This window comes from Panthera tigris, chromosome C1, assembly GCF_018350195.1.
Source record: "Panthera tigris isolate Pti1 chromosome C1, P.tigris_Pti1_mat1.1, whole genome shotgun sequence".
In the NCBI taxonomy this organism is placed as follows: domain Eukaryota; kingdom Metazoa; phylum Chordata; class Mammalia; order Carnivora; family Felidae; genus Panthera; species Panthera tigris.
In genome coordinates this window covers 56,018,239-56,045,375 of record NC_056667.1, presented here as the reverse complement: position 1 = coordinate 56,045,375, position 27,137 = coordinate 56,018,239, and the positions used below count along the sequence as shown (strand labels likewise).

Sequence of the window (27,137 nt, the reverse complement as noted above, 5' to 3'; positions counted from 1 at the left end):
CCTAACAGCATGGACATCCTCTCATCGAGACAGATACAGCTGCTGCCATGGTGAATATCCAGTTTCCCAGGAAAAGAGACTAACTCTGAGCGGACATTATGGCACCATCCCTTGAGGCAACCTAAAGGTTGGCAGTAGACAAATACAATGGGCCGCCTCTACCATGAAAAGGATAATGATTTTGTCTCACTGAAATAGAAATCTAGTTAGGATGTCAATTTGCCTTCCCTTGCACTTCCCTCAGCATCACCATCCACCAGCTCACAGGATACCTGCTCTATTAGCATCTTGTTCTATACACCACTTTTTGGAGCAAGATCACTATTTATGCCAAAAGAAGTGTTGCAGTGGATGCAGTTACATGAATCACTCATCTAACTACATAGACCTTCACCAGGAGAAGCTGTCTGATGGAACACTGGAGAGCCCCATGTAGCTAAGGTTGCCAGGTCAGGATTGGTTGCTGTCCTCTAGGATGGAGAGTATGTGCTGATTAATGGCATATACACAGTGATGCTTTATTTTAAATAGCATGAATATTGGGGCACCTGGGTGGTTCAGTCGGTTAAGCGGCCGACTTCGGCTCAGGTCATGATTTCGTGGTCCGTGAGTTCGAGCCCCGCGTCGGGCTCTGTGCTGACAGCTCAGAGCCTGGAGCCTGTTTCAGATTCTGTGTCTCCCTCTCTCTGACCCTCCCCCGTTCATGCTCTGTCTCTCTCTGTCTCAAAAATAAATAAACGTTTAAAAAAATTATAAGTAGCATGAATACATGGGTATGAGAAGCACAGGGTGAAAATAAAATGGGTTCTTTTACCATATTTCTAAAACTCATAGAATTTGTACTTTCCAATCATAGGTTCTACAAAGTTAGAGACCTTGGGGACCAGATGGGGTAGGGTGGGATGGGAGAATGTTTCTATTGCATGACACAGAAAGGTTCCTGCTGAACTTAAAAGTGTGACCTACCTGTTCACTTTGAGCTCCTTATACCAGGAAACAATAGGCAAGAAAGGAGTTATTGTCTTGTCAAGGGTAACTGATCTTCATTATCATGAGAAGGAATCCAGAATTACTTCTATGTAATAGGGATAAAAAAATGATGTGTCAGGAACCCAGGAATTCAGTATGGGATCTCTTGGTGGTTTTATGCTGAGCAAATAATCAATTGTAGCAACCATAGCTTGACAAAGGCAAGGCAACTATGGATACATACCCTCAGGGATGAGAATCCATGTCATTCCAGCAGGCAAGCAACTGAAGGTGATGGAATTCTAGAATAGATGGAGAAGAAGGGAGATGATATTTATTATACTCTTGGAATCAATTGAAGCTGACAGCATGCTGTTCTCACCAAACAAAAGAAAGAGATCACTGTATGTGGTAGACAGGTATCATGACAGCACATGGGTTGACGTGAATAGTGCAAGGGGGTGGATTGTTTCATATACCACTTATGGTTGCTTCAGATTCTCTCAACCTCTGTAGTTACAAAACTATTCCAGCACCAATAGCTAACATATTGACAAACTCTGGTTGGACTCTGACAAACCTAATGTGGGCACCACCTAACAGAATTTTACACATGCCCACACAATGCACATCTTGCCTCCTACTCCAGTTGATGCTGAAGGATGAGATGACGTGGGACCTGCTAGGTACCACAAAGCACAACCTGGAAGTGCAAAAGAATTAATGTCCTAGGAAGCAAACTTCGGACCACTAAGAAATGGAAGCACATGGATAAATTCTCCCTCTTTTCTGCCCAGGAAGGATTGACTTAAGAAGCAATTGTTTTTATGGTCTCTCAGAAAGTCCCATGAGATTAGGTAACAGACACACTTGATACCACATACAACCAGCTTAATAATGCACCTTTTCATCAGCTCTTCCCCCAATATCCCTATCTTGCTCTCCTCCTTCTTCAGCCCTGCTGTCTAGGATTAGGAGAACCCAAGCCAAGGGAGAATGGAATTACTGAGATTTTCTGGGTGTGTGTGTATGTATGTGTACACAGTACATACATACACACACACACACACACACACACACACACACACACACCAGATGCAAGAAAACAGGGGGCTATGTTTAAACATCCTATGAAGAATAATGTTAATATGCATCTGTCCACTTCAGGGAGGCAGCCTCAACTCTTGCTTACTCATTGTCTGTCAATTCCAACTCATCTATCCTTCAGACCTCACCCAAATTTTTCAAATGGCAGCACCAGCAAACACACAGAGGTCCCCAGAAGAGGAGAAGGTCATAAAGAAAAGGAAATGAATACTGACTAAGCACTGTGCCACATATACTCCATATATTATCCACTTTTCACAAGTAGGAGGTATTATTATCTCTATTTTACAGAAGAAGGAATAGGAGTGCAGACCAACACCCCCCAATTACCAAGTGGCTGAATATCAAACTCATATTTTTTTTCCCACTAATGTAATTTCTACAAACTGGATTATTTTATTGAGGACCAGAGTTGTGTTAAGATACTCTGTTTTGTGACCTTATTTGACTCAGAGAAAAAGAAGGCTGGTATTTGGGGAAGAAAAAAAAAAAAACCTCCCACAACTATCTTGGCAAAAGCAGAAGTTAAATACAGTTATATGTAAAAGAGGAAAATAAAAGAGAACAGAGAAAGTCAGAAGCTTAGACTGCATTTGTCCAGATCAATAGTTTACCAATAGTGTGACACAGAACACCTATGTATCCAACAATCTCTATGTGTGACTAATTTTTTTTATCAACATGCTCAATACACTTTGGCTATCACTAAAGATATTCTGTTTAGCCAAGCCCACTGATTAAGCATTGCATTCAGTGGCTTATGTAACATGATGTAGTCAGAGCAAAACTTGCTCTGAACCAGAAAGATTTGTATCACAGATTCAAGCAGGTACTAAAGAAAGAAGTGTTTGCTGGAACACTTGAGAACATTGTCCTCTGTGTATATAAAAAAGAGTAGTTAGGATATTCAAATTTTCTAGCAAACAGCAACAGCAATGCTGGAAGATCAAGGGAATACTGAAAAAAAATTAAAATGTAAGACAATATTACTCTCTGTAGTTCAGACTGATCAATAATGACTGCCAACTTGTTTACTGCTGTTGGATGAATCTTTTAATCCTTTTAAGTCCTGCAACTAAAAATACCAGGAACATGAAAAGTGTGAGAATTACTGTTCTAAGAAACCTATTTATGTAACCAGACTTGCCACCTCACCTAAACTGAGAAACAAATGGGAAACCCGGCTTGTTAAAGCAATTTATTGTGTTCAAAAACCACCTTTCCCCACTAGTACAACCAAAAGAAAAATAAGGGGCACTTGGGTGGCTCAGTTGGTTAGGAGACCCACTCCTGATTTGGGCTCAGGTCATCATCTTGAGGTTCGTGAGTTCAAGCCCTGCGTCGGGCTCTGTGCTGACAGAGCAGAGCCTGTGTGGGAGTCTCTCTCTCTCTCTCTCTGCCTCTCCTGTGCACTATCTTTCTCAAAATAAGTAAACTAAACTTAAAAAAGAAGAAGAAGAAGAAGAAGAAGAAGAAGAAGAAGAAGACGACGACGACTAGTGAGACAGAAATCTACATTCATGGAGCTTTCTGTCAGAATCAGCAGCATTCTTTTGAGACAGGTGACTCACCTGGGTCCAAGTGGCCCAGAAACCCTGAAGGGCAGAAGACACCATTCACTAAAAATATATTTGGGACGTAGAAAATCTAAAAATGAAATTCTCTGAGACCTGGGCAGCAGTTACAACATACATTAGAAAGGGCCAGAACAGGGGCTCCTGGGTGGCTCAGTCAGTTAAGCCTCTGACTTTGGCTCAGGTCATGATCTTATGGTTCATGAGTTTGAGTCCTGCATCAGGCTCTGTGCTGACAGCTGGGAGCCTGGAGCTTGCTTCAGATTCCACGTCTCCCTCTCTCTCTATCTCTCTGCCCCTCCCCTGTTTGTGCTTTCTCTCTCTCTCTCTCTCTCTCTCTCTCTCTCTCAAAAATAAATAAGCATTAAAAACTGTTTTTAAATAAAGAAAGGGCCAGAACAGGCACACCTGGGTGGCTCAGTCAGTTAAATGTCTGACTCTTGGTTCCAGCTTGCATCATGGTCTCACAGTTCTGAGTTCAAGCCTGGCATTGAGGCTCTGTGCTAAAAGTGCAGAGCCTGCTTGGGATATCTCTCTCCCTTTGTCTCTCTGCCCCTCTCCAGCTTGCATGCTCGCTCTTGCTCACTCTCTATCTCTCCCTCTCAAAAATAAATATAAAAAAAAAAAATCTTTTTAAAGAAAGGGCCAGAACAGGCTTCGAAAGAAGAAAGCCAGGATTTTGCTTTGACCTGGCCCTTCTGTCTCTATTTTGTAGCACATGAAGGGAGTCTGCAGAGTGTAGAGCCTTTCTTCAGTAGATCCCACATTTGCTGAAGAGCAGAGGTGAAATGAGCCACCAAACGCTCCAGAGAGGCTCTGAAACAAGTCAAGCCCCCTGGTCAGGCAGAGACTGAGGAAGCTGTTATTGACCCTACAAATTGACTACAGCACTTTCAGAAGAGTTGGCTGCAGTTTCCTTTGCAAGATTTAACCACAACAAGGAGACAAGTTTCACTTGCCAAAATCTCTTCTTTCACACTGCTGTCCTTTTATCAAGATTTGATGACAACTCAATATGCAGCATTGGCTTCCACATTTGGCTCCTGAAAATAACAACTGACATGTGAAAAGTGGCCCATGGTGAAAAGGGTATGAAAGGTGCTAGATGAAAACAGTAACTCCACCATTTACTGTTTGGGTAACAACTCTCTGAGCTTCAGACTGATCTCAGTTAAATAGGGAAAAAAATGATACTTGCCTTACAATAGTATTATGAGAATGGTTTTATGTAAAGGGTCCAGCCTGTAGTGGATGCTCAATAAATGTTAATTCTCTACTCTGATTACAGTTAAATTCCATGTCTCCTTTAATCCTCACAGCTTTCTAAGGAATATAGTCAGGTATCCTCACATAATAGACCAAAGGAACTGACACTGATCAGTTTATCATTGTGGTGAATGACAGAATTAAGGGTTGTCTCCAGGTCTTTTTAAACTCCTAATGTCTTTGCTCCTTTATGGAGTCATCAGGTTCTGATTAATTTATTCATTCATTCAGCAAACATTTTTTTCAGTGCCTAATAAGCACCAGATATTAGAAATAAAGGACTCAAAGAACCAACAAATCTCTTTCCTTGTGGAATTTCTATTCTAGTGAGTGGACCATGTCAGAAGGAAAATGAAGTGGGGGGATGGGGGGCTGAGTGTGTGTGCTAATTTAAAGCAGCTGGTCTGGAAAAGGTTCAGATAAGCTGAATTTTGAGCAGAACTGAAAGAATAAGGAATGAGCCAATATAGATATATGTGATTATGTTTCAGGCAGAGGAAACCATCAAGTACAAAGGGCCTGAGGTAGGAACATTCTGCTTCCATCAAAGGAATATCAGAGAGATTCTGGCTCCGCACTTGCATTAATATCTTGATTCTTGTGGATCCCTTCAAAAGAAAATGAAGGAAACAGAGTGTGGCCAAGCTGAACCTTAAATCTGATAGGTTTGGGTCGAGTTAAAAAACGTCATTTTCCACTTTTGTCTATTGCTTCCCTCAAACCTATTCCCAGCACTCCTAAAGTGTAGGCAGTGGGCTGATTTGAAAGCTAGACAAATAGAAATTCTACTGAACAAATAGAAAGTCCTCATATCTCCTCAGTACTGGATGGCTTATAAAGCCCTCCCATAGTCACTACACCATTGAATCCTTCTGACAGCCTTATAAGAAAAGAAGGCAGGACAGGAACTATTGTCCCCAATTGACTAGTAAGGAAACTGAAATTCAAATTACTACTATTGCCCAATAAAACCACTGTTAAATGCAGAGTCTATGTTAAAATCACTAGAATGTGGGTCTTCTGGTTTCTACACATAATGCTATTTAATAATAACAACTGCCATCTATTGAACACTGTATACCTAATGTTCTATGAATAGTTTATATAAATTATCTTATTCACTATTTACAAATGCCTATGAGATGCATGTATTTCCCCTATTTTATAAATGAAGAAACACTCAGAAAGTTTAAGTAATTCAATTATACCTCAATAAAGCTGAAATTAAAAAATAATAAAGTTCTTATATTGACTTCAAAAAAAAAGGTTAAATAAATTGCCCTTCTGATACTTTTGGGAGATTTAGCCAGGATCAACCTTGCCCCAGTGGGTGCTGTTGAGTGTCATATAGAGAAGTTTGGGTTTACAAATGGATTTTGACACAGTTAACCACTTCTTCACTCTTACCACACTTACCTCTCCAAGCTTTTTTATTTTTTCCCCCTAGAGACATCACTTAAGATTTTCCTCCTACCTCAAGGCCATGGCTTTTTAGTTTCTACTACTAATTCCTTTTCCTCTATAATCATCTTAATTTTGGAGTCCCCAGGGGCAGATTCTGGGCCCTTTTTCATTCTTCCTCTCCCTAGATGGTTTTACCCATCCCCTTGGATTCAAATATAAACAGTTTCTAAAGATCCTTAAACTTCTGTCTCCAGCTTAGCAGTTCATCTGAGCTCTAGAGTTTCTTCCACATCCAATGACTTTCTGGCATATCTGCCTGCTGGTTTCACCAGCATCTCAAACTAAACGTTTCTGAAATGAAAACATATGAGTCCCTCTTCACTCAACTCCTAAACTGATCATATCACAGTCTTCCCTTTCTCTGAAAATGACAGACCACCAGTTGTTAAGCCAGAAATTATGATTTTTTCCTTTCTCTCACTATCAGCAAATGCTATTGCTCTGTCTCCAAACTATATCCTGAGACTCTCTAGTCCTCTCTGCCCTAAGCCACTATCCATTTTCATCTATGTCACCTCCTAGCTCTCCTACTGTGCCAACTCTTAGCCTTCTCCCATCAGCTCTTTTTTACATTGATTTTTTTGAAAATAAAAACTAGCTTATGTCACTCCCCTTATTTCAAAGCCCCCAGTGACTTCCCATAGATGCAGCAAATTTTCAAGTTTCCCCTTCTTTCCTTCATTATACTCCAGTCATGCTGGCTTTCTAGAAGCTCTTAAACTTTCCAGTTCTTTCGCACCTCAGCACCCTTGGTGCTGCCTCTGTCCGGAGAGCTTCTCTTTTGACTATTCATGTGGCTGGTTTTTTGGTCTCATCTTGAACCCCGTCTCCTATGGGAAGCCCTTCCTAACTATTAGAGTCTCTGTCACAGCACCATGCTTACTTTCCCCACCACGCTTACCACAACCTGTAATTATCTTTTTTTGTTTATGTATTTATTTATTGCCTGACCTCACATGAGGGCAAGGTTTTGTCTTGTCACTATCACGATACAGTCTCTATACATATGTGTCCTCAGTACACAAAGTTCAGTAGATATTTATGGAGTGAATGAAAGAACGAATAAATGAATCTCAGTTTTCATTTTGCAGGCCTCCATTTCCATAGAAATTATGTCTTAGTTATGTTTATCCTCTGTGGTCTGCTATTCTGAAAACTTAGGGAGGCATCCCAGTGATGAAGTCATGTAGAAATGAGCTGTGGTCAGGACCTAACTCCTATTAAATAAGAACAAAGAGGACAAACCATATTGACTCAAAAGAACCCAGGCCGTTAGGCCAGGTGCCAGAAGTTTTTGGCTTTTTCATTTCCTTAGGTATATAACAGACTTGAGTTTCTGAGAAGTCATCCAAGGTATGACCATATATTACAAAATCCATTTCACTTAGCCCTTAGACACATGTCATGCTCCATCTCAATATCAGCCAGATGTCTCATCAGCATTTACAGGGTTGGAGGTCATATCTGATCCAGGTCTTCATGTTTGTCACCAAAGTAGGCAATGCAACAATATAATCATAATAACTATTTGTCTTATGTTAAGAGCCTACTGTATGACAAGTACTGCTGGTACTAGGTGCTCTGTGTGTTCTTTTCTTGGTTAATCTTTGCAACAAATGAGGAAGATTCTTTGCCCAACCGATAGACGAAGAACCTGAAGCTCAGAGACGTTACATTATTTGCTCTGATGCCAGGCTTACAGCTGATAAGAGATAAAGCAGAGACTGAACTCAAGGCTTCTGATTCCAGAGGGAGCATTATTTAAACTATACTGTATTGCCTTTTGGAAAAAAGAAATCACACCGACGTATTTGTATTAAATTATTTAAATCATTGGGCATACCGTATTTTCTGACCAACTCACAAAATATGATTCTCTTTTTAAGATGCAATCTGTATAAGCTCTCTGGCTCTCCACTATTCCTCGAGGGTGAAATACTATCAGTGATGCTGTCACAGGAAACCATCTTTACTTACCTTCTCTGGGTAAACAACTGGCTCATAGACATTAGAGATTCCTCTTACCTGAAGACTCCTCAAAGAGGAAATGAATCCACTTCAGTAATGATTTGAGGAAACCTAGATTTCATAAAGTTGCTGATAAGGTCTCCACAAAGGAAAGAAGAAGGTACCATTATTCCATTGCTCATTTTCTCTCTGGAGCTTTAACTTAAGATTTCATTTGAAGCTTGAAAACCACTGCCCTTGAGAAAAAGAGAAAGGAAAAAAAAAAGAAGAGGGAAAGAAGGAAGGAAGGAAGGAAGGAAGGAAGGAAGGAAGGAAGGAAGGAAAGAAGGAAGGAAGGAAGGAAGGAAGGAAGGAAGGAAGGAAGGAAGGAAGGAAAGGGAGAGGATAAAGGAAAGGAAGGAAAGGGAGAGGAGAAAGGAAAGGAAGGGAAGGGAAGGGAAGGGAAGGGAAGGGAAGGGAAGGGAAGGGAAGGGAAGGAAAGGAAAGGAAAGGAAAGGAAAGGAAAGGAAAGGAAAGGAAAGGAAAGGAAAGGAAAGGAAAGGAAGGGAAAGGAAGGAAAAGGACTGGAAAGGACTGGAAAGGAAAGGAAAGGAGGGAAGAATCTTTTTTTTTCTTGGAATGGCTTACACAATTAAGTCATCCTGACACCCTATGTGACAGAAAGAGATGGGAAATAGTAGACAAAGAATGGCGTCTCCTTAGCAAGAAAGGTGAAAATAGATGTGTTCCAGCCCCAGAAAGAAAGTTAGGTTGAATGAGAATATAAACTTCTTCAGCTAGAATATCTACATAGATGTGAGAGAATAAGAGCAATGTTTTAAACAAAGAATAAGATCTTGTATACAGATAGTCTTCCACTTTTGTAAAGAACTTCTAGAAAAGCACACTAAAGTTGTATGAGTAAAAGTTCAACAAGAAGTCATGCAAACAATGTGAGAGGAGGTCAATCCACAGAAAATTAAATGTATTAGACAATTCCTAAGGACACTTTAGATGATATACTGCTAACATTTCACATATATTCTTAGATTTGGTTTTTCCTCTGTAATTTAACAGTTGCCCTCCTTATGTCCAATGGATGACTACCTGAGACTTTCAGTATATCTAATGACTTAGATTTACTAAATCTAATGATTTACTGCTCCTTTCTAGCCACACATTCTCTCTAGATAAATTCCTGTAGACCTATGGCTTTAAATCATATCCATATGCCCTTGACTCTTAGAGCTTCATTGCTAACCCTGATATTTCACCAAAGCACCTTTACTGGTATTTCTAAATCCCTACCTAACATCTCCAATAAGATGTATAGTATGAATCCTAAACTTGAAATATCCAAAGCAATGTTCTCATTCCCCAAAATTTGATCACTCTGCAATTTTTCATCTCAGGAAATGACTACACCACATATTGCTAAAAACAAACAGCTCTTGGAGTTATCCTTGCCTCCTCTCTGTTCTTCACATTTCACACACATCCAATGTTGGCTTTACCTCCAAATGTTATAATATTCATCCACTTCTCTCAGTCTCCTCTGCTACCACTCTAGTCTAAGCCACCATTATTTCTCCACTAGATGCAATGCAATAGCTTCCTAACTCATCTCCCTGCTGTTGTTCTCACCCACCTTCACATAATTTGCTCTCTAGACAGCAAAGCTAAAAACATAAATCAGACCATATTACTCTCCGCTTACAACTTCCCAGAGGTTTCCAATTATACCAAGAATAAAATCCAAACTCCTTGCTATGGTCTAGAACAGAGCAGTCCAAACCAAGCCATTTAGTAAGGTGTGAAACCAATGTTCTGGGGAAGGATCAGCATTTTAAAATAAAATAAAATAGAAAATATCAGAGTTTATTGTATGTAGTAAGAATAAATATTATCTCATGAAACTTCTCTTTCAGATGTGTGTGTGTGTGTGTGTGTGTGTGTGTGTGTAGTGGAATGCAATGTCAAATGTATTTTCTCTGGGAAATACGTTTGAAAGCCACTGGCCTACAAGATCTTAAAGATCTCCTGGCTCACATCTCCTGCCTAATCTCCCATCCCACTTTCTGCTCATTCAACATACTCCATCGCTTCCAGCCTCTTTATTGTGCCTTCAAAGAGAAGCTTCTTCCCATCTCGGGTCCTTAGCACTTGCCTGGAATGCCTTACTTCCTATTATTTGCATGGATGGTTCCTTCTTACCATTCAGGTTACCATTCACATATCACCTGCTCTGAAAGCCCATCCTCTAGGGGCACCTTGGTGGTTCAGTCAGTTGAGCATCTGACTCTTGGCTGAGGTCACAATCTCACGGTTAGTGGGACTGAGCCCCAGGTCAAGCTCTGCAACTGATGGTCAGGCTCTGGGTTAACAGTGTGGAGCCTTCTTGGGATTCTCTCTCCCTCTCTCTGCCCCTCTTCTCTCTGTCTCTCTCTCAATAAATAAATAAACATTAAAAAAAAAAAAAAAAGAAAGCCCGTCCTGTCACTAATCTAAAGCAGCATCACCACTTCTCTATCACATTACCCTGTTTTATTTCCTTATGCTGCTAACCATGATCTTGCATATTTATTTATTTGTACATGATCTTTCTCAGCCCTCCTTACGTAAATTACATAATGCAGGGATCTTAGCTGTTCTGTTTGCCACATTCTGCCACTTATAACAGCATCTCAATAAGTACGGTTGATAGACTATTGACTATTTCAGTTTTACACGTGTTTGTATAAAATAAGGACAGCTTATAATGAAATGCTTAAATAATTATAGTAGCACTGCTGTGAAAACAAAGATGCTGTGGCTAACACCGCACAGGGACTGGCAGGCAGGACCCGTGGGAGAGCCTGAGCGGCTCATTTGTCAGTCAATCGAGGAAAACCCAAATTCAGTGTACAAAAATGCAATTTCTTGGCCCGTAAAATATGAAACCTCAGAGTGGTTGACAATGAGCATCAAATAGTTAGGGACACTGTCATAGTTTTTGTCTAGTGCCCTGTGGTTCCTGACAACAAAAATCCTTAAAAATAAAAGTGTTCAGTGTGAATTCTCTTCAGATATCATGGAACCAAAAGTAAAATCTGCATCCAACACCTTCGATCCTGAATGGAGGAGGAGGGACACAGGAAGGCAAGTAAATAGTAGCAACTGTCAAGAATGACAAGATGAGGGCAGGGTCAGAGTGGAAACTGCCCTGGGGAGCCAGGCCCAGAAGGAGACTCTGGAGCCTCAGAAAAAGGGACCCATATTCCCTTCACAGCCCCACCCAGCAGACTCCTTCAAGGGGTTATTAGGATTATCTCCTCAATCTTTATTTAATTCTTTCCAGGTGCCCAATCATAACGGGGCTTGTGTGCTAAGCTGAGGCATTTGAACTTTCTTCTAGGTGGTTTGGGGAAACTCTGAAGAGTTTAAGAGGGGAGTGACCCATTGGGGTGTCTCTCCTAGAGCCCTCCTCCTGGCTGCAGTGTGGATGGGGGGTTGAAGCTCTGCCGGTTGGAAGCTGGAAGATATGTGGCAGGCTCTCCAGGCGAGAAGCAACAGAGAGCCTAGAGAGCCTAAACAGAAGCAAGGGGTTGGTGGGAACCGGAGGTTGTACGGAGGGACAGACCCTTGTGGGAATCTGACTCCTCCTACTTACCAGTTACCACTTCCAGTCTGTGACCCCGTGCTGGTTAGGAATTTCTAAGCCTCTTTGTCCTCTCTATAAAATAAAGCAGAGAATGGCACGAACTTCAGAGATCCCTGTGAGGATTTAATGTGATAATGCATGTAAACTCTTAGTGCCTGCATAGTAAGTGCTCAACAAACGTTAGTTACTATTTTAGTCAGGTACTATTATTATTTTTGAGTACCATGGGAGGCACCGAAGCGGACCGAGACAGACCCCTCATCCAGCAAAACAAAATACTGTGGGCCTGTCACAATGCTCTGCAAACACGAAAAAGCCACAGCTTAATCTTGCCAGCGGCGAAGGCTTCGCAGAGATGCACCTGGAGCCCTGAGTGAAAAGTAAACCGCATTCTGAAAGGCAGTGGACTTAGACTGAAAACTGCAACTCAGTCGAAGGCAAACAGAGCGAAGCTGGTCCTGACTGGGGTGAGTGTCTGACGGCGCCGGTGGGGTGGGGGTGGGGAGAGTCAGAATCCGGGCACTGGGCACTTTACCTCTGGCTCCTCCTTTCTGAGACAGGGCTCCAATCTTAAACTAGCAGGAGAGTCCGCAGGGGTCCAGGCCCACAAAAGGTCGGGGGTTGAGGGCCCCTCAGCACAGGTTTTTGTCTGCAAACCCAGTTTCCGAGGTGCCTAAAAGTGTACAAATAGTGAAGCCAGGCCCAGCCGAGCCAATTCATTACCTCGCCTCCGTGCTGCATGCTGATTATTTGCTCTCCATATCACCTCTCCTCAGGGGGCTCAAAGGAATCAGCAAATCCCCCGCATCAGAGCTACGAATCCCCAGCACAACCCATTCACACACAGCGGGGTGGCTGGGGATTAATTGGAGGGGGAATGTTGTGAATTCCAGAGAGTTCTTTCTCTTTGCCTCACAGCCGGTGGCCGGGGATATTGCTACATGAAAGCTTCCCTGTCAGTATCAATCATCATTGCCTGGGCTGCAACATTCCAGAGAATGAATTGGCCTCATTTGGTAACTCAACTAGAGTCGGGAGGTGGGGGTGGGGGCCATTCCTGAGGGGCCACATTTGTGGGCCCTAATTCTTGTCCCATAAGTGGTTTCAAAGCAAACAGAAACCTAGAAGGCCCAGCTTTCTTTTTCTGGGTTCCCTCCCTTAGCGATGTTAGAGATGGAGTGGATCTGGAAGAAGGGTGGGAAAGGGGTGGTACCTGTGTTAGGGCCTGGCAGGAAATTAGCTTGGGCAAAGCCTTGGCTGAGAGCTTAGAGGCAGCCCAATAGCCGCTCCCGCCCGCCCCCCTCCCCTCCCCAGGGTTTCTCTTACTGCTTTGATTCCAGGCCGACTTTCTCCTCCCATCCCCAGGCTGCTCCACAGGAGGCCTGTGGGCTCTCCCCCACCTCCCTGCCGAATGGGGCCCAGTGCCTAGAAGTCTGTGAACCCTAACTCCTCGGGTACCCTCCTGGAGGAGGGCAGATAACAAGAAATGCAAACGTCAAACCTTTTCCTCAAGTTAGCAAATGCTGGGAGCCCACAGAAAGGACAAGGAGGAGCCTTTTCCTGGGATTTCACATCTGAAGTCTACAGACTCAAACCTTTTCCCGGTTCTTATTTTTTTAAATGCCAAGACTTCCAGGCTGCCTTCTCCACTCACCCACCCCCTCGACCCACCCCCCCCCTCGCCCTTTCCACCACCAACCTGCTCTAGCTCCTTCTGAGCACCTCTCTTCACTTCTAGTCCCTCCCTCTGGGAGAAAAAAAAAAAAAAGTGAATTCTGCAAAAAAGAATTTCCTGAAACTCCCATCAAGTCAAGAGCTCAGAGCGTGCACCCTAGGGAATCCAGGCATCCAGGCCGCTGCTTACTGGGAGAGGTGCCCAACCTGACAGTCCTGGGAGGCTGGAGCCCCCAGCTGGACTCTGTTCACCTATTCTGGGGCCTATGACCCCAGGGAAGCGCCCAGGCTCCTGCTTAGTGCATCCATAAGATGGATGGTGGTAATAACTGCTCTGCCTCCCTCTTAGGATTGTGTATGGATTAATGAAAGAAGAGATTAAAAAGTGATTTGTAAAGCGCTCAGTGTAAGGTATTATGATTATTAAATTATCTCATTGGGCCCAGTATTGGGCATGTTAGTGATCTTTGTAAAAGCCTCACTCTGCATCTACCTGCCTCTGTCCAGGAGAATCCTGGTAAAATGTGCCCTGGGAGGGAGAAAGATTAAAATGCTATACCAATGTATACAAAGAAAAACCCAGACAAAAAGCAAGATCATTATTATTTTTGAAAATAAAAACAGCGTGATAACCTTTCAGTATCTCAAATTACATATGCCCACAATGTGACACTACCTCTTGTGGGTGTTATTCTAAGCCAATAGTCCATTTTCTGGGGGTTCCTTAACATAGCAACAGACAAACCTTGGCCTGAAAAGCAGAAGACTCTGTAATATTGAGCAAGTTGTTTCTCCTCTCCAGGCCTCAGTTTCCCCACCTCTAAAATATGTAAGTAGCACCGGGCTTCTTTAAGACCTTATCCCACTCTTCTGTCTTGTAATTCCTTGGATGCCTCCAGTAGGCATCCTAACTTAGCAACAGTTGGGGCTCCAAGGTCATTTCATACTTGATAGAATATCAAAGAGTTTAACTAATCCTCATCCTGGGATAAAGGACTAAGTGAGCAAACAATACAAAATCATGCCAGCCACTTAGGGACTCTTAATTCTACTTAATCATAATGAGAATTTTTCAACATTTGGAGACTGCTCTGGGGAAAAGCATGACATAATGCCTCCAACACTTAGAGCTGTGCCATTGGCACAGAATCTCCATCACAATTAGCAGTTTTCTTACCCCAAATGCTTTAATACAAAGTGCCTGCTTCACTTAGTAACTCCACTCAACAAGCTGACACCTGAAAACCACAGCCTAGGTGTTGCCAAGGTTCCTAAAACACGAGGTCCACACTCCATCTCACCATTTCGTCTCCCCAAATCTGAATGAACTCTCATCTAGTTTCAGACGCAGGGTTTTTATTGCCCAGCTGCACACGTCTGCCTAGAGAGACACTTTCCCGTCCTTTCCAGCTGCTTGCTGTCAGCCGGCTTGTCTGTCCTCAGTGGGAACTTTCAGGTTCAAGTCTCTGTCTGGGGAGTCCATATACAGCCTTGGCTATTATTCTGATGGATTGTTTTAATTCTTTCCACTTTGATCATGTCAGTTTCCACAACAAACAAGGCTCACCAGAAGCATTCCTGGTCTCACAAAGGCAAACACACTTGGCTTTGCATCATAAGCCAGAGGCCAGAACTCTTCTGCTTTTGCTTCAAGGCTATTTTAACCCTTGGTTGCACAAGTTTTCCAGTTAACCCTTTTTACCTTTCATTCCCTGCAACCATTGACGTGTTCATCTCCTCCGGAGAAATGCAATGATTTCCAGTCTTTAATTAATTAAGGATCCAAGTGGCAGATGCAGTTCACACACACTGGAGCCAAGCCCTGGCTAAGAAGATTCTTTTGCTCCAAATGCTCTGCAGTTCACTAAGAGTAACTTCGGCTAATAAAAATAGCTTTGTCGACTAAGTTGCCAGGAGCCATTTTAAATCATTGAAAATATTATCTCATTTAATATTGGCAAAGTATTAAGGTGAAATAGGAATTATGTTGACTTCCTAAGTAAAGAAACATAGGAGTTAGAAGCTAAGCTTTCTGTCCAAGATTACCCTGCCAGCCTGGAATGGTGCAGGGGTTTTAACCTGGATTTGTCTGGCCTCCGGGGCAGGCCCTAATGCTGAAATGTTAAATGTTAGACGTTAGCACTCCTTAGGCTGTAGTAGAAAGAGCTCTTGACGGACAGTAAAGAGGCCAGCGTCTCTGTGGCCACTTCCATCAAGTCCATTTTCTCTATGCCTTGATTTCACTACCAGCAAATTGAAGATAGAATTAAATCAGTTTTTTTCCAAACCTCAGTCATTCACTTTATTACTCATACCACTCATATTATTATTTAATAACTATTCTTCCTTAAATCAATGTACTTTTAAAAACTAAATATTTTTAAATAAGTTAAACTTAAAAACCAACATGACTTGCTCTAAATAGATGGTAATAATAAAAATGAGATGATTAAAAATAATAACGTTAAATTCTAGCTAGACACTCTTGCCAGCCGTAGGCTAGCTCTAAGACTTAGGCTAACCTTATGTTAAATTGGAAAATATGCAAGTTAGTTAAAGACACTGCAGTTAGTTAAAGTATATTGAAGACATATTAACAAATACACTCTGAGACTTTCTCCTCAATGTAACCAGGTGGGAAGAGACTCCAACTGGACACACCTTTCTCACTACCTTACTCAATGTTACTTAACATCTTGGCTATGGTACTACCTCAAGTTATCTCACCTAAAATTGTTTTACATACAACCAGAAGTCCCCATCTGTATGTGAGCAGATGATAGATACTGTGTTTCTCTCTGAGTATTTCCAGCTCTGAAACACTTCAATTCTAATTAGAAAAGTTAAGATTAATGCCTATTAAATTTGAAACTTAATTCACTAGCATTCAGTGAGTACTCACCGACCTGCAGAGAAAGGAAAATAGAAAGAGATCTTGACAATAAACAATCACTGTTATCAATTTCTTTAAACAGCAAAATAAATGAAGACTTTTCTTTGGGAAGTGTCTTCGAGGACTACAAAGTATATCACCCCATAGCCATGTAAGAATTTTGTGTATTTGCTAGGGTATGCACCAGTAAGTTTTCAAAGTGTGGTCGAAGTCCCTGGAGATAACCAACATCCTTTCAGGTCAAAACTATTTTCAAACTTTGTTTTTAGTGTTTTTATTATTTATTTTTGAGAGAGAGACAGAGTGCGAGCAGGGGAAGGACAGAGAGAGAGAATGAGACATAGAACCCAAAGCAGGCTCCGGGCTGTCAGCACAGAGTTTGACATGGGGCTCGAACTCACGAACCATGAGATCATGAAGTTGGACGCTTAACCAACTAAGCCACCCAGGTGCCCCACAACTATTTTCATGATAATACTAAGATGTTCATGCCTTTTTCACTAAGTTTCCCAGAGGCTACGTGAAGTGAGATACTACAACAGATGGAATGCAGAAGTAGACATGAGAATCCAGCTGTCTTCCATTGACACAAATATTAAAAAGATTTGCAGAATGCTAAACAATGCCATTCTTCTCACTGAATTTATTTGGGAAAACAGTCATTTTTCATAAAAATGAAGTTATTTACGTTAACATATAATGAATGCGTCATTTTAAGACAAGTATTTTTAAATGTACCAATTTAACTTCTCATGCAGTAAACACTGGTAGATAGAATTCACATAAACAAAAGCTCTTTAGAAGCTCAGTAATTCTTAAGAGTAGAAAGATGTCCTGTAGCAAAAATGGTTGGGAATGTCTGAGGCCATTAAAAACAGCAGGCCTCGTGTACATCAGCTGGAATATGAAATGAGTGAAGTCAAAAGTAGTTCATTATAGAATTACCCATAATGGGGAGGAATAAGAAAGAGCCATGCAGTTAGCAATAATGAATTATTATATTTAGTAATAATGAACAGTTAGCACTTCTCAAATGATCAACTCAGGGAAATCATTTCTGATTGTGACAAGGGAAAATTAAGAAATTAAGAAGAGGGCACCTGAGTGGCTCAGTCAGTTGAGTGTTCAAGTCTTGATTTCGGCTCAGGTCATGATACCAGGGTCATGGGATCAAGTCCCAAGTCAGGCTCTGTGCTGAGTGTGGTGCCTGCTTAGTATTCTCTTTCTCTCTCCCTTTGTCCGTGTCCCCTCTTGTATTCGCTTGATCTCTCTAAAATTGAATAGATAAATAAATAGAAAATAATAAAAGGGATTAAGAATCTAGTAACCAGAAAATGTTATATGTGTGTGTGTGTGTGTGTGTGTGTGTGTGTGTGTATATATATATACGTATATATATATATACGTATATATATGCGTGTGTGTGTGTGTGTGTGTGTATAACAGGGAAATAATTTTGAATTCCAAACATTGCGACTGCAGCAATGTCAAACATGTCTGCTAGTACACACACCTAAAATGGGAATGTGAAAAAAGGAGACTTGGCTTGGGAAGTTTGCATAGGAAAATTTGTTCTTTTACAAATTACTTTTAATGGTGTCCCCACATGGCTTATATAATCACTATAAAGTGGTAAAGTTTAATTTCTTGTCTGTTGAAAAACTGCTGAAAGGTTGGGACACTTAAAGCCATGGTTCTCGGATCACATGGCTGACTAAATCAACAAGTTAGGCCAATGTATCTTAGCTATTTTACTAGCTGAATCCCATCAGTTTTATAGCCATAAGTTGTCATTATCAGTTGAGACCATGGCCAAAAAATATAATTGTCAATTAGTGTGTTTCATGTAGATAAGGCCAAAGTGTATTCATACCTATACTAAATGTCTCACTCTCATTTTGATTCTGGGAGCTCAATTTACAAAGAGAATTAACATTTCTCTTTATTTTAAGTGGTTTCTATGGATACCTTCGATGAAGCATTTCATTCACATCTATCCAATTTAAGCTTTTTATTTTAATTTAAATACATTTTCCATTCCTCCAGAATTTGGATATGATATCTGCAGTTCATTTTCTGGACTTAACCTACAAAAAGCATTTATGCACACAAAATTTTAAATTAATATGTTTAAAGGTTTAAAAAGAGAGAGACACTCCTGCAATACAGAAAGTCATAATCTCAGAATTGGAATTCTATTTTTATTTGCCTCATACTCACTCAAAACCTGACCTGTAATCTAGAAAGTCATGTTTTCTGATTTTGGTTTTTTGGGGTCATTATTGGGTGGGTTTTTTTCTCCCCTTTCTTGATCTCATTTATTGTTATACTGCAGTTTTCTTACTTAGCATAGATGGGATTAAAACTTTTTTAGGTTCTAGTACACTTAAAATTTAATAATACTTTAGTAAATACTTAGTGTAGAAAAATTGGGGGAAAAGTTTTTTTAAAGAATACAACCTCAGGGGCGCCTGGGTGACTCAGTCAGTTCAGTGTCCGACTTTGGCTCAGGTCATGATCTCACTTCTCTTGGGTTCAAGCCCCATGTCAGGCTCTTGTGCTGACAGCTCAGAGCCTGGAGCCTGCTTTGGATTCTGTGTCTCCCTCTCTCTCTCTCTCTGTCCTTCCCCCGTTCATGCTTGCTCTCTCTCTCTCTCTCTCTCTCTCTCAAAAATAAACATTTAAAAAAAAGAATACAACTTCAGATAACTGATACAATGTTGCCAGCATTTGCTAATCAATAAACACTTAAAAAAATTCCCTTTTCCAAGAAAAATTTATATATATATATATATATATATATATATATATATACACACACCTGTTAGGAAGAGATCTGATGTCATCTCTAACTACAAATCTTTAATTCATTTATTATGCAAGTTTTATATGTCTCAGCCTAGAAACCAAAGTCTTCCACATATGATTCCAGACTCCTGCCAGTTTTATCCACCCCCCCTCCCTACACAGACCCACTACACTACAAACTGGCCTACTGAGTTCTGGGGATGAGTCTCCTTGCTACCTCCGGTTTTTACCCTTACCATTCTCTCTCCCCTTAAAATACCTCCTTCAGTTTCCCTCCTGTCTGTTAACTGAAATCTTATCCAGGCCCCAAAACAGATGACCAATGTCACTCCCCTTTCTTGATCCTCCCAAATAGAAGTGCCCACTCTTCTCTTGATGGCCACAGCCTCATTACTCTGTCCCATGGTTTCCAAGATTCATTTGTGTACTTGCTTTATCCCCTACTTCAAAATAAAAACTCCTTTAAATTTTTTATATTTTTAATAAGTAATGCATACATACAATAATCATGCAGTTCAGAAGTCACCAAAGGATATTTGAGGAAACATGTCTGCTTCCTACCCTCCTCACCAGTTATCCTCCCCAGAGGCACCCAATGTTACCAATTCTTTGCATATCTTTTCAGAGATAGTCTGTATAAGTGTGGATATGTGTGTGTGTGTGAGTGTGTGTGTGTGTGTGTGTGTGTGTATGTACACAAATGGCAGTATACTTTCATGTTATTTTGCAGGGTGGGCACATCATGTTGGGCAGGTTGTGCCTTAACCAAGGGCACCCAGTGGAAAGGGTGTTTTTTGGGGGGCTGGAATCCAACTGTGCTTCCCTGGCCAAGCTGTATGCTCTGTGGTCCTGCTCTGTACATCCTAAAGAAACAGGCTTTCTTCAAATTTCCACAAATGCTCCTTTGAGGCTAGCAGTGGTCCTAGTGTGTATTTTTATTTCATTTTTAATTTTCACTTTGTTGTAAAATATTTTTGTTGTTTTCTTCACTTTGCACTATTACAAGAAAGAGCTTGTGTTACAAATCCATGTTTAAACACTGTCATTGGGGGAGAAAGATTAATTTGCAAAACCTGTTTTCAAGCACTGGCCTATTTCTTTTTTTTTTTTTTTTTTCAATATATGAAATTTATTGTCAAATTGGTTTCCATACAACACCCAGTGCTCATCCCAAACTGGCCTATTTCTTTAGACTTGCCAATTTGTTTTTTTTTTTTTTTTTAATTTGTTTTTTAACATTTATTTATTTTTGAGAGAGCGACAAAGCGTGAGTGGGGTCAGGGCAAAGAGAGAGGGAGACGCAGAATCCGAAGCAGGCTCCATGCTCCAACCTGTCAGCACAGAGCCTGATGCGGGGCTCAAACCCACAAACCTGAGCTGAAGTCAGATGCTTAACCGACTGAACCACCCAGGCGCCCCTAGACTTGCCAATTTAGAAGTCATCCGTGGATATGATATACTAAGCTGATGTTACTGTTTTCAAATAAAATATCCATGAAAAGGCTTCAGAAATGATGAAAATATCAATGATCATACTTATTATAATGGTTATTATTCTTTTAGAGTTTATTAAATATAAAAAAATGTTAATTTAATAATTAAACATTTTTCTTTTCCCCAAATTAGTCTAGGACATTTGAGGGGAAAAAGTACTATCTCCCTACCCTAAGGGCTCATTGGGTGTCAGTTGCAGAACATGTCAAAATCCAAGATTCTTACAGTTTCGGAAAAAAATTTATTTTTAATGCTTCTCACTCCAGGGGTCCCTTTTGATGTATTTCTGCCCTCATTTCCAATAGTTAAATCTAAACCTGTGTTTCTTCTTAGAAAATTCATCATTCCACTTTGGAGCCTGAGATTTGGAAGCCAGGACCATGGCTCCTGGATATGAGAACCCAGACATTCATTCTTATATCCAACCACCTATATTTATTTTATAAACCTATCTAGATTATAAACCTTAGATACATCCCTCTAAGAACTTTTTTTAAGTTTATTTATTTATTTTGAGAGAGAGAGAGAGAGAGGACAGAGAACGAGCAGGGAAGGGGCAGAGAGAGAGAATCCCAAGCAGTCTCCACATTCAGTGCAAAGCCCAACACAGGGCTCGATCATGCAACAGTGAGATCATGACCCGAGCTGATCAAGAGTCAGTCACTTAACCAACTGAGCCACCCAGGTGCTGCAGAATTTTATTTTAAATGGTCCTGCCACTCTGTTTGGGGATGTTACATTTAGGTCAGAATCTCTGGAAGACAGGGGCACCTGGCTGTCTCAGTCAGTGGAGCATGCAACTCCTGATCTTGGGGTCATGAGTTCGAGCCCCATGTTGGGAGTAGAGATTACTTTAAAAAATAAAATCTTCAAAAAAAAATTTTTTTAAATAAAAAATAAATAAAAATCAAGTAATGTGCCAGTAATCATCTGCAAACCCAATGCTGGCCCTTATGCTGTTTCTCACACTCAGTTCTCTTCTGACCTCAGGCTCAGAGAAGAGTGAGCAAGATGATGACGGTGAAGATGATAAACAGAAGGAGAAGAAGAAGCTATGAACTTAGTGGTTAACTTTTTCAGGTCTCCAAATGCCAGGGAGCCAAAAGTGCCCTGTGAAAACATCCTGCTTAATTTAAGGTAAGGTGTGTCCCTGGCACAGTTTTCATAAAGTAAAATTAAGTATTAAGACATTATCGCCTTTCTTTACGTTGAAGGGGCCTAGAAGACTTCACTATGGCATAAAAATTATGTTGAACTGAAGTCATTTGAGAAGGCCTTTTTCCTTAACTCCCTTATGTGACTAAGAGCAGAGCCTCCCAAAAGAACACAAGAGGACTCAGTTGTCATAAATCCCCTAACCCTTGGGAGCAACCAGGAAAGCTTGACTCTTTTTTGTTGTTGTTGTTTAAGTTGTATTTAAGTAATCTTTACATGCCACGTGGGGTTCAAACTCAAGACCCTGAGATCAGGAGTTGCATGCTCTTCTGACTGAGCCAGCCAGGCACTGGGGAAAACATGACTCTAATGACTGGTGAATAGAAATCAGAACCACATCTAAACAGATATTGTCATAGAACTGTCTTATCCCCTATCTATTCTCATAAGGGCCCATTTATCTTTCCTAAAAGTCATTTATTTTCCATAATTATGTATACACTTGTATTACCCCCTCATATTATAATCTATGTATTTTAAGCGCAAAGACTAGGAGGGGCACCTAGCTGGCTCAGTTACTTAGGTGTCCAGCTCTTGATTTTGGCCCAGGTCATGATCAGATTCCTGAGTTCAAGCCCCAGGCTGGGCTCTCCACTGACAGTGCAGGGCCTGCTTGGGATTCTCTCTCCCTCTCTCTTTGTCCCTCCCTTGCTTGCACTTTCTCTCTCTATAGATATAGATATAGATATAGATATAGATATAGATATAGATATAGACATAGATAGATAGATAAATAAACTTAAAAAAATTTTTTAAATAAAGACAAAAACTAGATCTAGCCTATCTTTGGGTGACAAGTAATACCAAGACAGTATTTTGTGTATATAATAGAGATCAGGTAGGAAGAAAACTTACCTAAGGGCCCTAGCATTATGAATTGGAGTAGTTCTTAAGGTGGTCAGTTCTTAACTATTAGCTTGGACAAGTCCCTTTTCATTCTCAGCCTCAGCTTTCTCCTTTGCAAAATAAGAATCCTAGCACTTGCGTGGAAAACCCAGCGATTAGAAGAGCCATCCCATTTAGGCATCTAGCAGAAAGTCTAGGACATCAAAGACATGCTGTAAAGTTAGTTCCTCTGATCCCTCCCACCTCCTGAGCATGCACCTGAACAGTGAGGAAGCTCAGCTGTCCTCACATCTGGATCCAACCACCCTCTCTCCTACCCAAGTGAAAATTCCCCAAATAAGAGTTTTTCTTAATAGGCAATGGATGATAGGCAAAATCCCTTCCAAGGCCATAAACAGTCAAAATGTCAGGACTTCTGGAAACTGCCGAGCTCTTGTTCTGGGCATACTGTTATATTAGCTTATCAGTTACCTTAGTGTCTCCTGGGTCAGCCAAGAGAGGGGACTGGAATGGTGGTGGGGGTGGTAGAATGGGTTGAGCTGGTACAGTGGGGCTGGGGAAAGGAGGGATGGAAGAGGTCACCATACCAGTCGGCTACGCCACCAAAGGGAGGTCTATGGTAATGAGAACAGTGACCTGGTTTCTCTGGGAATATACATGAAGTATGTGATTTTGGCCTCTACGTGAACCTGTGAGTCCATGTTCATGTGTGCAGGTGAATCGCACAAGAGAAATCCATGCACTCATGCATTCATTCTTCTGTTCATATTCATCAAATTAAATGAGCTTTTTAAAATGCCCCAAGTTCTGGCAGTGGGGGAGGGGGAAGATAAATAAGAGATCCTCCACCTGTAAGAGTCTGACTACAATTTGTTTACACTCTGTTGGAGACAAAGGAGTAAATGCTTTGCAGGTCTTGTTCTATGAGAAGTTAGCACCAAGCACTAGGAAACTTACCCAGGAAAAGAAAGAAGTTCTAAACAGGGAGTTTTTTCTCTGCAGGTTCTACAAATACATTTAGCTTCATATATTCCCCTTCTCAACCCCTCCCCACCCCAGGAATTCATTTGGAAATAGAAACAAACTTAGTGAGACCTTCACCCACCCGCACCCCCCTCCCCTGCCTTTTGACATGTGCTAAAAAGCCAGTACTATGTACTGGCTCTTTCCTCTCTTTTCCTCCACCAATTTCCAGCAAGCAAAATAAAAATGTCTTTGAGTTACAGCATTTCCCCTTGTCAGTTGTGGTAGATTGTAGACTCCGAGGCACTGGCACAGGACCTAGCACACAGGAAAGCCTCAGAAAACGTAGTCCGAATGTTGTAAATTAGTGAAATGGTTTCATTTGGAGACGGGAGATACCTCCTTCTCATTCTCGGTGCTATTGTGAGAGTAGCCTTACCATGAGCCTGGCCTTGAGAAGCACTTCATACATGGTAGGTGGTATTGTTAATATCAATACTTAACAGTTTAGTGGATTATACGAAAACATTTAAAATATTTATTTTTGCTTTTACAGTAAAGAGAGAGAAAAAGAAAGAAAAACCATTCAGGCCATAATTAAAACCATGTGGGGCACTCCACAGCTCTGTTTTCCAGACCTCTGCAAGAGCACTACATATTGTTTCCTCCTTTTAGCCAAATTCCAAGATCTAAGAGTTACCCCCAGGAGAGAGCACGCCTTTCCAGGCAGTGGCCATTATCTTGCAAACCTCTGTTATCTAAACAAATTGTCTCCTTGGCTCCACGTTTGGATTAGTAAATAACCACACCTGAGGACAGGGCAGTCAGGCCCTCTGCTATTTACAAAAGATTCCAGTCCCTTGGGTCACAGCCTAGTGCCTGAGGAACCCAAGCAAACCCAGTGTTTCCAAGGGCTGCCTCACTCAGGACTCACGACTTTGACTCCTTTGCCTCCCAGGCAATTGCTAACCACAGAATTCCCCACTGCCAGGTCTCCTGGCCAGTGTGCAAACCAGTGTGGTTCCCAGGTCTGATCCTAAACCAGCAGCTCACATCTTCCTTTGCTGAGATTACACTGTAAAGGCAAAGTCTGAGTCATCTGCAAATGCCACCGTTGGATTTGTTATTAGTATGGGAAGTGGATTATTTATTAGCATTTGTGAGAAACATCTGGACTGCCACCTCAAACTGGAAGACTTGATTTTACCCCCTCACTCCAACTGTCACCAACAACAACGTTAGAAATGAGGCTGGACCCCAAAATCAAAGGCACATGCAAGGTTTTATTGGCGTTAGAGCTTGAGCTGAAGGGACACACAACAATAACAAAATAGTTATGCTGGCCTCCTAGAACAGCAGGGATGTCCTACCTATGTAAAGAAACTTCCCTTAGGTTCCCATTCCCGCACAATATGCCAATGAGGGAAAGAAAAAGAAAAAAACCTTGTCTTGATTGGTTGGAAGGGCCTCGTTCTGATTGGTCAATATCTGGGTCCTCTGTATGAAGTCCAGCTGATGTATAGGGTCCCATTCTGGCCTCTTTCTCGTTCTGCTATGTAAAAGAAGGGGTTTAAACAATAACAGCCATCAGACAGTGCCTTAGGTGCATAATGTTTTTCAGTTTGCGCTTGTTCCCGTGGTCCCTGTCTTATGGCTACCCGGATTTTCATTTTGAAAAGCTGACTTCTGGGCCTGATGCTACAGTTCTCCCAGTTCAAAAACATCACCCACACAGTAGATACACAAGAAACAGTTTCAATTAATGAAGAAAATGTCATTGGGGTCTTAACCTGAATGAAGATATTTACCTATCTAGGTAGAAGATCATGCTTGGCCAGATAGACTCTCAGGCTACCTGTTTAGAAAGAAAACCTGTAAAGAAATTATACCTGGCAGGTAGTAGGCACTTTTTAAAGGTTTGATTCACAATGGTAGGGCCAGAGGGAACATGTGTGTGTATGTGTGTGTGTGTGTGTGTGTGTGTGTGTGTGTGTGTGTGTATGTATATACATATATATATATATATTCTTTATGTAATTGAAAATTTTTACGCATAAAAAAGACAAAAGGAAATATGACAAAATGCTAACGTATATTTTCATGTTGTGGAAATATATATTATGTCTGTTCTTTTCTATATTCTATATTTTTCAAAAAATTCTCAAAATTAAACAAAGAGGATGTTGCCTAGATTTGTTCATCTAGAGAATCTGGACTAAAGGGCACCAGAATTCTTTCATAAAGGCAGAAGTGGCTTCTGCTGATTCATTCATTCATTCATTCATTCATTCATTCATTCATTCATCTGCTGGCTCTTTTTTAAAATATAGCCTGGGTCCTATATCCCTCACAACAACCTTAAGTGTCAGGTATTATAATAGTCATTTTACAAATGAAACCAATAAATGAGGTGCAGAAAAGTTAGCTAGCTCAAGATCACACAGCTGTATATACTGAATAGGGCTTCAAACCAAGCAACGCATCCCACAGCCCTCCTCTTTAACTACTATCATGATGAACTGGAACCACGGAAATTGCCATCATTGAATAGAGTACCTAGCATAGTCCTGTCTCCTGTCTTCTTCCTGGAATCAGAGCTGAGCTAGAGAATTTTTATGTTTTCTCAAAGGCAGTGTTTCTGAACATTTGTTTTTTTCATTATCATGTCCCTTAAGGAGCCTTTTTAGACTTTTTTTATTTCCTAATTTCCCCCTCCCTGTAAACTTTTTTTTAATTAAGAAGTTTTTTTAATGTTTTTGTTTTATTTTTGAGAGACTGAGCGCTAGTGGGGGAGGGGCAGAGAGAGAGGGAGACACAGAATGTGAAGCAGGCTCCAGGCTCTGAGCTGTCAGCACAGAGCCTGATGCGGGGCTTGAACTCACAAACTGTGAGATCATGACCTAAGTGGAAGTCGGATGCTTAACTGACTGAGTCACCCAGGTGCCCCCCTGGAAACTTTTAATACTACAGATATACTGTTTACCTATTTATGTACTGGGCAGGGACACAAACCATTGTAGTATCTGGTTGTCTCATTCTCCAAGAACCAATTTTTACCTCCTTGGCAATAATGTCCTCTGCTAAGAATACAGGTTCTAAGGAAGCCGATATCAAGAATTTCTCAAGGCCTTTTATATTTCCACTGTTTATCCACCTGTTACAAAAACATGAAATGAAACAAAAGCTCCTACCTGGGCTGAAATCACAGGAAATACAGCATTGGAAGAATTTCAGTTTTTTTCTCCCCCACTTCTAAGGTGATGTGTTTGAGGGGTGG

At 41.1% G+C, this 27,137-nt stretch overlaps 1 long non-coding RNA gene across 2 annotated transcripts in view; it reads right to left on the bottom strand.

The window, feature by feature from the left end:
• LOC122241439 overlaps window positions 1–27,137 on the bottom strand; it is a 50,304-nt gene extending 23,167 nt beyond the window's left edge. For both annotated transcript variants that reach the window (XR_006221580.1, XR_006221581.1), the window contains exons 1-5: window positions 27,052–27,137; window positions 25,304–25,412; window positions 11,977–12,039; window positions 1,214–1,271; window positions 967–1,075 (exon numbers count right to left, since the gene is read on the bottom strand). This is a non-coding gene — a long non-coding RNA (uncharacterized LOC122241439). The remainder of the gene's footprint in view (window positions 1–966; window positions 1,076–1,213; window positions 1,272–11,976; window positions 12,040–25,303; window positions 25,413–27,051) is intronic.